The following is a 9,233-nucleotide window of genomic DNA, read 5'->3' as shown; positions in this document are numbered from 1 at the left end:
TTTTAAATGTTGCAATTGTACCAGCCTCCACCACTTCCTCTGGCAGCTCATTCCATACACGTACAACCCTCTGTGTGGAAAACGTTGCCCCTGAGGTCCCTTTTATATCTTTCCCCTCTCACCCTAAACCTATGCCCTCTAGTTCTGGACTCCCTCACCCCAGGGAAAAGACTTTGTCTGTTTATCCTATCCATGCCCCTCATGATTTTATAAACCTCTATAAGATCATCCCTCAACCCTGACATTCCAGGGAAAACAGCCCCAGCCCACTCAATCTCTCCCTACAGCTCAAATCTCCAACCCTGGTAACATCCTTGTAAATCTTTTCTGAACCCTTTCAAGTTTCACAGCATCTTTCCGATAGGAAGGAGACCAGAATTGCACGTAATATTCCAACAATGGCCTAACCAATGTCCTGTACAGACACAACATGTCCTCCCAACTCCTGCACTCAATACTCTGACCAATAAAGGAAAGCATACGAAACACCTTCTTCACTATCCTATCTACCTGCGACTCCACTTTCAAGGAGCTATGAACCTGCACTCCAAGGTCTCTTTGTTCAGCAGCTCTCCCCAGGACCTTACCATTAAGTGTATAAGTCACGCTAAGATTTGCTTTCCAGAGACCAGCCGGCTGCAACACCGGGAGGAGGAGGAACCTATGAGCAGGAAGAGCTCCAAGTTTTGAAACACAAATGGAGTTACCATGACACATCACAACGCTGAAATCCATGGAGGAAACATGTTTAACAAAAGAGTCATCAAGGCAGAGTAGGACCAGGCAGGCAGAGACAGAATGGATGGCTGCAAGGCATTGTGTTCCTCAACATGTACAATCATCAGTGAACATCCCCACTTGGAATCACTGAGTCATAGAACGTTACAGTACTGAAGGAGGCCATTCGACCCATTATGTCTGTACTGGCTCCTGAAAGAGCTACCCAGCTCGTCCCACTCTCCAGCCCTATTTTCATAGCCCTCTAAACTCATCACTTTCATCTTTTGGAAGTTCCTACAGAACCCACCACTTGTATTATTGTCCCAGGCAGCACATTCCAAATCCTGAACAATTCTCTCCTCACCTGACAGACGGTGGGAAGGTCATTGACAATGCACCTGTAGATGGTCAGGACTCAAGATTACTGCATTCGCCTAGCGATATCCACCCCTAATGTCCTCATTAAAGCCATGCCCTACATCACCATGGCCCCTCACTGTTTCTCAGCTCAACCTGAACAGTCCTGTTCTGATCAGAGATACTCTCTCAATCAAACACTGTCTCTTACTATCAGCACAATCCAACTCCTTTCACTGTCTATACCCCCTCACTATACAAGATCCATTGAAATCCAGCTCCCAGCCATGGCCAACGTGTCTCTGTGGGACACTCTGATATCCTTTTGCCTCTCGTGGTGATATCAATTTGCCAGCACTGCATGTATTCTGTTTTTGATTCTGCCTTCTTGAGACAGTTCTGTAATTTGATCCTGACTCATTCTAGGATTTGTTTCCAATGCTTTCTTCTTCTGTTCTGCGGTCCCTCATAACCAGCTTTATTTGCTTATTCTAGCTGATCCCCATCCCATCCACCCCAACAGGGCGAGCAGTTCCCCTGTTCGGATACTAGTCCCCAGTCCTGTAACCTACCCTCCCTGTTTGGGTCCCATCTGCCCCAGAATCCCTACAATGTGGAAGCAGGTCATTCAGCCCATTGAGTCCACACCAAACCTCCAAAGGGCATCCCACCCAGACATGGCCTTTTACACAATTTCTGTAACCCTGCATTCCTGATGAAGGGCTCCAGCCAGACATGTCAATTTTCCTGCCCCTTGGATGCTGCCTGACCTGCTGTGCTTTTCCAGCAACACACTCTCAGCTCTGATCTCTAGCATCTGCAGATCTCACTGTCTCCCTACATTCCCTGTGGCCAATCCACCTAGCCTGCATATCCCTGGACTCTATGGGCAATTTCCCATGGCTAATCCACCTAACCTGCATATTCCTGGACATTACAGACAATTTCCCATGGCCAATCCACCTAACCTGCACATTCCTGGACATTACAGGCAATTTCCAATGGCCAATCACATTCCTGGACATTACAGGCAATTTCCCATGGCCAATCCCCCTAACCTGCACATCCTGGACACAATGGGCAATTTGGCATGGCCAATCCACCCAACCTGCTCATCCCTGGACACTACAGGGAATTTCCCATGGCCAATTCACCCAACCTGCTCATCCTGGGACACTACAGGGAATTTCCCATGGCCAATTCACCCAACCTGCTCATCCTGGGACACTACAGGCAATTTCCCATGGCCAATTCACCCTAATCTGCACATCCTTGGACTTTGGGAAGAAACTGGAGCACCCGGAGGAAACCCACACAGACACAGAGAGAATTGCAAACTCCACACAGACAAATGCCCGAAGGTAGACTTGAACTCAGGTCCCTGGCGCTGTGAGACAGCAGTGCCAAATATTGAGCCACAGTGTTGCCCCAACTGATCTCTCTCTGTCCCAGAAAGCTAAAGCCTTCTCTCCTGCAATACTTCTCCAGCCATACCTTCACTCACTCACTCACTCCTCCTCTTTTTAAACTCATGAGCACTTGAGCCTGGAAGCACTCCTGCTATTACTACCTTGAAGGTCCTGATTTCAGTCCCTTTCCTAACTCCCCAAATGCTACTTGCAGGATCTCCTCCCTCTTTCTACCCATGTTATTGATGCCAAAGTGGACCCAGCTCCAATCTCAGGGTCTTTGGGTTGCCCCCAAAGGGATGATGTGCAGCTGCTATGTGATATCCTTGACCCTCGCACCAAGGACAACATACCATCCTGGAGTCACATGGGGTTACAAAGATGTCTGCTTGATCCCAATCAAATCATCCCCGAGAGTCATTGAGATGTACAGCATGACCCTTCGGTCCAACCCGTCCATGCTGACCCGATATCCCAACCCAATCTAGTCCCATCTGCCAGCACCCAGTCCATATCCCTCCAAACCCTTCCTATTCATAGACCCATCCAAACACCTTTTAAATGTTGCAATTGTACCAGCCTCCACCACTTCCTCTGGCAGCTCATTCCATACACGTACCACCCTCTGCGTGAAAACGTTGCCCCTTAGGTCTCTATTTTATCTTTTCCCTCTCACCCTAAACTCTAGTTCTGGACTCCCCCAACCCAGGGAAAAGACTTTGTCTATTTACCCCATCCATGCCCTTCATGAGTTTACTATTTCCTTTGCCCCTCTTCTCCCCAGTCATCTTTGCTGTTGAACCGGTTGCAATGCCACAAACCTGGCTCTCACAACATTCCTCTGATGAACCATCTCCCTCCACGATATCCAACACAGAAACCAGCTTCCAATTTGATAAAAAAAACCGCACATCGCTTTAAGGTAAAACTATTCGACAGGAAGAGTGGGAGAGTGAAGGCTAACAAGGCGTGTTTGTCACTTTAAACAATTCTTTAGTCCTGGGTTTTGATTTTGAACAGAGGTTGTAAGGCAGAGGTACCAAGTTGACTCCTGAAGATGTCTTACATAAACAATTTCGGAGGCCTTCAGGTTTTATTTTTAAACTTGGAACAATGGGCACAACCTGAATGGGTTCTCAAAATCCAGATTTCTGGGTTTTGTTTTTTTTTCAGTAACATCATAAGCTGTTCAGGGTCTCAAAAGAAGCTTCAGTGGATGTGCCCTAGCTTCCACACTCTCTGAGTAAAATCAAGTCATTTGGGATTGAGATGAGAAGGAATCCTTCCCTGAGAGGGGCCGTGACTCTTTGGCATCCTCCAGCCCAGGTGCTGCTGGAACCATAGTCATTATAAAATTCCAGGAATTGAATATTGTATTCAGGTCTGGTCTCCCTGCTACAGATAAGCTTGCAGAAAAGATGCTGTCTTGATGTTGTTTCCTCCTGGATTGGAGAACTGCATGTGACAATCTGTGTCTGAATTTGCCTTTTTGCCAAGGGCTGTGTTTATTGGATGTTACTATATTGGATGCTACTACAGAACAGTTAATTAGTAATGGGTACTGTATCTATTATTTGTTTAAATGTTCCAATAGTTGTTATTCTAAATTATTCTTTCTTTTGTTTGTAATTATTGTGTTTAAATAAATTGTGTTTTTTTTAGCATCGAGTACAGAGGAGCCTTGATTATCCGGCATTCAATTATCTGAATTATGGATTATCCAGACAAGATCGCAAGGTCCCAATGCTTGGCAAAACTGTATTATCCAGCATTCGATTATCCGGACATTCGATTATCTGAACAAAATGCTCTCTACTTGTGTCATTTGGATAATTGAGGTCCCTCTGTAGTTTGACCAGTCGCATCGCATCCATACCACAGCACTTCACATCTCCCTTAAAATAAGAAAAGTTAGGGTCGAGGCTACCTTCTTCAAATATTTTGAGTAGGCCTGGCCTGGTCCATAATGCAGGGGAAGTTAAAGGTTGCATTAGAACAATCCAGGAGGTTTATTAAATTTCCAGAAAAAAAGTAAGGCTGTGGATTGAGAGAATTCTGGAATTTCCGTGGGGACCAAGAAATTGATAACGAAAGGGAGAATAGATTGTGAATCTAAACTAGCAAGAAACATAAAAACAGAGAGTAAAAGCTTTCATGGGTTTGTGAAAAGTAAAATTAAAACAATAACAAAGATAAATGTATATATCCTTTACAGACAGTGACCGGAAACAGAACAATAGAAGAGAAGCTGAATCATTTTAAATCCATTTGCGGGATGTTGGCATCGCTGGCTGGGCCAGCATTTATTGTCTATCCCCAGTTGCCCTTGAGAAGGCACATTGTGTTTGCCTTTGCAGAAGAAGTGTCAGATAATCATAAAGTCTCACAGCATAGAAACAGGCCCTTCGTCCCACCATGTCTGTGCTGACCAACAACCACCAAACTGCACTAATCCCATTTCCCTGCATTTGGTCCGTAACTGACAGTGCCCTGGGGCATTTTAAGTGTTCATCCTGATGCTTCTTAAATGCTGTAGTGTATCTGGCTCCACCACCCTCTCAGGCAACATCTTCCATATTTCTTCCACCCTATGGGTGTGAAAAATTCTTTCCTCAGACACTTACTCCTCACCTTAAACTTGACACAATTAAAATCCAAGAGTCTAGAGAGAGTGTGGAACTGAAATAAATCAGTCTTTTTTTAAACAAAAGGTAATACTGGAGAAATGGATGGTACTGATAGTTCTCCAACAGCTGATGACCTTCACCTTGGGGTGACAAATTGTGGTTGTCTCTCAATCTTCAATTAATTGTGCAAAAACGTGCTGGCAGTGTGAAAGGTTGGAAATTTAATCCCACTCATTCAAGCAAAACCATGTCAGAATACAGGAAACCACACTTTCTGTTGGCCGGACTGACATCAGTTTCAGGGAAAATACTGTTACTATGGATGTGCTTACTGTATACTTAGAAAACAAATCTCAGAGTTAGGTGGAACCAGCAAGGATTTATGAAGAAGAAATTGTGTTTGACAAACGAAATCATGTTTTTAGAGGACATCATAGAAACGTAGAAACTACTAGTACGGATAGGCAGTGTAGATGTAGAAGGGGTGGTTTCCCCCAGCTGTCTGGTCTAGAACAAGGGACAAAGTCTCCAAAACAAAATCCTGTCATTCAGGATTGAGATGAGGAGGAATCCTTCCCTGAGAGGGACCGTGAATCTTTGATATCCTCCAGCCCAGATGCTGCTGGAACCACAGTCATTATGAAATTGGCAGACAGGAATCGAGCTGGAAACGTGTTGCTGGAAAAGCACAGCAGGTCAGACAGCATCCAAGGAGCAGGAGAATCGACGTTTCGGGCATGAGCCCTTCTTCAGGAGTCCTCCTGTTCCTTGGATGCTGCCTGACCTGCTGCGCTTTTCCAGCAACACGTTTTCAGCTCTGATCTCCAGCATCTGCAGTCCTCACTTTCTCCTAGACAGGAATCGAACACTGCATTCAGGTCTGGTCACCCTGCTATAAGTAAGATGTTGTTAAACTTGAAAGGGTGCAGAAAAGATGTTGCCAGGCTTGGAGGGTTTGAGCTATAGGGAGATGCTGAATGGGCTGGGGCTGTTTTCCCTGAAAGGGGGAGGCTGAGGGGTAACCTTATAGAGGTTTATAAAATAGGGACATGGATAAGGTAAATAGACGAGGTTTTTTTTCCCCAGAGTAGGGGAGTCCAAAACTAGAGGGCATGGGTTTAAGGTGAGAGGGGAAAGATTTAAAAGGGACTTATGGGGTAAAATAGGGACATGGATAAGGTAAATAGACGAGGTTTTTTTCCCCAGAGTAGGGGAGTCCAAAACTAGAGGGCATGGGTTTAAGGTGAGAGGGGAAAGATTTAAAAGGGACTTAAGGGACAACTTTTTCACACAAAAGGTGGTACGTGTATGGAATGAGCTGCCAGAGGAAGTGGCGGAAGCTGATACAATGACAACATTTAAAAGGCATCTGGTTATATATATGAATAGGAAGGGTTTGGAGAGATATGGGCCAAGTGCTGGCAAATGGGACCAGATTGGATTGGGATATATGTTCAGCATGGATGAGTTGGACTGAAGGGTCTGTTTCCATGCTGTACATCTCTATGACTCTGTAATGCATGACTAGAGACTAATTAGATTGAGGAATATGGGATTGAGGTAAGTGACCAGCCCTGAGCAATAATGACCGATCAGACGGAGTTCTCCTGCTCCTATGTTTCAGTGTACTTTCACCCAACGAGGAAAACAGAGTGAGAATGTGCAAGGAGAAAGCTAGTCCCACATGAGGGAGACTGAATGGAAGAGAACCTGATAATGAGGGGGGTGGGAGGAGGCTCATTTGGAACAAAAGACCATAAGACATAGGAACAGAAGTAGGCCATTCAGCCCATCGAGTCTGCTCAGTCATTAAACAAGCCATGGCTGATCTCATCTGCTAAACACAGACGTAGCTCTGATGAAGTTCTTACAGCACAAATGAGGCCTTTTGGCCCATTGTGTCCCTGCAGGTCACCAAATATCTGTCTATTCTCATCCCATTTTCCAGCTCTTGGCCCATAGCCTTGTATTCTGTGGTGCTTCAAGTGCTCATCGACATGACTTGAGGGTTCCAGCCTGTCTCACCCTTTTCAGCAGTGACCTCCCACTAGCCTTCAGGTGATTGTTTTTTTCCCCTCTAATCCCCTCTAAACCCCCTGCTCCTTATCTTAAAACTGTGGCCCCTGGTTATTGACCCCTGTACTGAAGGGGAAAGGTTTCTCCTGATTTACCTTGTCTCTATTGGTAGAGTGGCAGAAAGCATAAGGGACTGTCAGAGAATACAGGAGGATATATAGATAGACTGGAGAGTTGGGTGGAAAAGTAGCAGATGGCTTTCAATCCAGACAAATGTGAGGTGATACACTTAGGCAAGACTAATTCTAGAGCGAATTATACAATGAATGGAAGAGCCTTGGGAAAAGTTAATGGGCAGAGAGATCTGGGAGTGCAGGTCCATTGTACCCTGAAGGTTGCTGCACAGTGGATAGAGTGCTCAAGAAGGTATATAGTATGCTTGCCTTCATTGGACGGGGTATTGAGTATAAGAGCTGGCAAGTCATGTTAAAATTGTACAAGACATTGGTTCAGGTTTATAAAATCATGAAGGGTATAGACAGGGTGGATAGAGACAAGCTTTTTCCCGGGGCGAAGGATTCAATAACGAGAGGTCATGCTTTCAAGGTGAGAAGTGGAAAGTTTAAGGGGATAACGCGCGGTAAGTGCTTCACACAGAGGGTGGTGGGCATCTGGAACGCGTTGCCAGCAAAGGTGGTAGAGGCAGGCACGGTAGATTCATTTAAGATGCATCTGGACAGATGCAGGAGTAAGTGAGGAGCAGAGGGATACAGATGCTTAGGAATTGACCAACAGGTTTAGACAGTACATTTGGATTGGCTCAGACTTGGAGGGCCGAAGGGCCTGTTCCTGGGCTGTAAGTTTTCTTTGGTTTTTTTGTACCTTCTGTGGATATTGTACACCTCAATCAAGTTTCCCCCTCCTCCTCAACCTCTGTTCAAAGGAAAGCCATCCCAGCTTATCCTGTGTCTCTTTATAGTTGAATTGTTCCAACCCCATGCAACTTCCTAGTAAAGTAAACACAGACAATAGCAGATGCTGGAAATAAAGTCATAGAGTCAAACAGAATGGAAACGCACTGTTTGGTCCAACCAGTGCACGCTGACTGTAATCCCAAGTTAAATGCGCCCACCTCACTGCACTTGGCCCATATACCTCTAAACAGTTCTTATCCAAATACCTTTTAAACGTTGTAACTGTATCTGCACCCACAACTTCATCTGGAAGTTCATTCTACACACAAACCACTCCCTGTGTAAAAATATTTCCCCTCATATCTTTTTTAGATCTTTCTCCTCGCGTCTTAAAAATATGCCTGCCAGTCTTGAAATCCACCCCCCTTTGGGAAGAGACACCTTCCAATCACCTTACCTGTACTCCTTATGATCATCCCTCAACCTCCTACACTCCAGTGAATGAAAAGTCCCAGCCTATTTAGCCTGTCCTTATAACTCAAACTCTCCAAACCATGCAACATCCTGATAAAGCTTTTCTGAACCTTCTCTAGTTTAACAATCTCCTTCCTGTAACAGGGCGACCAGAACTGGACACATTATTCCAGAAGAGGCCTGACCGATGTCCTGTACAACCTCAATGTGACGTCCCAACTCCAGTCTGACACAAAACCAGCGAAATGCTGGAGAGTGTCAGCTCTGATGAATGGTCACAGGAGTTGGAACCTTAACTCTGGCTTCTCTTTCTATAAATGAAGCTAGACCTGTGGAGTTTCTCTGCTTTTGTTTCAAACGTCTGTGTTTAATCTCTTCTGCACTCTCTCAGATGCAACCACATCCTCTCCAAAGTGAGCACGTAGCACACCTTTGGCTGAACTAACTTTGTATGATCTACGGAATTGGTTAAACTTTATTGCTGGAACAGCACAGCAGGTCAGGCAGCATCCAGGGAACAGGAGATTCGACGTTTCGGGCACAGGCCCTTCTTCAGGAATGAGCAGAGAGTGTTCAGCAGGAGAAGATAAAAGGTAGGGAGGAGGGACTTGGAGGAGGGGAGTTGGAAATGTGATAGGTGGAAAGAGGTCAAGGTGAGGGTGATAGGTCGGAGTAGGATGGAGGCGGAGAGGTCAAGAAGAAGACTGCAGGTCAGG

This window comes from Chiloscyllium plagiosum, chromosome 5 (genome assembly GCF_004010195.1).
Source record: "Chiloscyllium plagiosum isolate BGI_BamShark_2017 chromosome 5, ASM401019v2, whole genome shotgun sequence".
Taxonomy (NCBI): Eukaryota; Metazoa; Chordata; class Chondrichthyes; order Orectolobiformes; family Hemiscylliidae; genus Chiloscyllium; species Chiloscyllium plagiosum.
The sequence above is the reverse complement of the archived record's forward strand: the minus strand, read 5'-3'. Positions refer to the sequence as shown.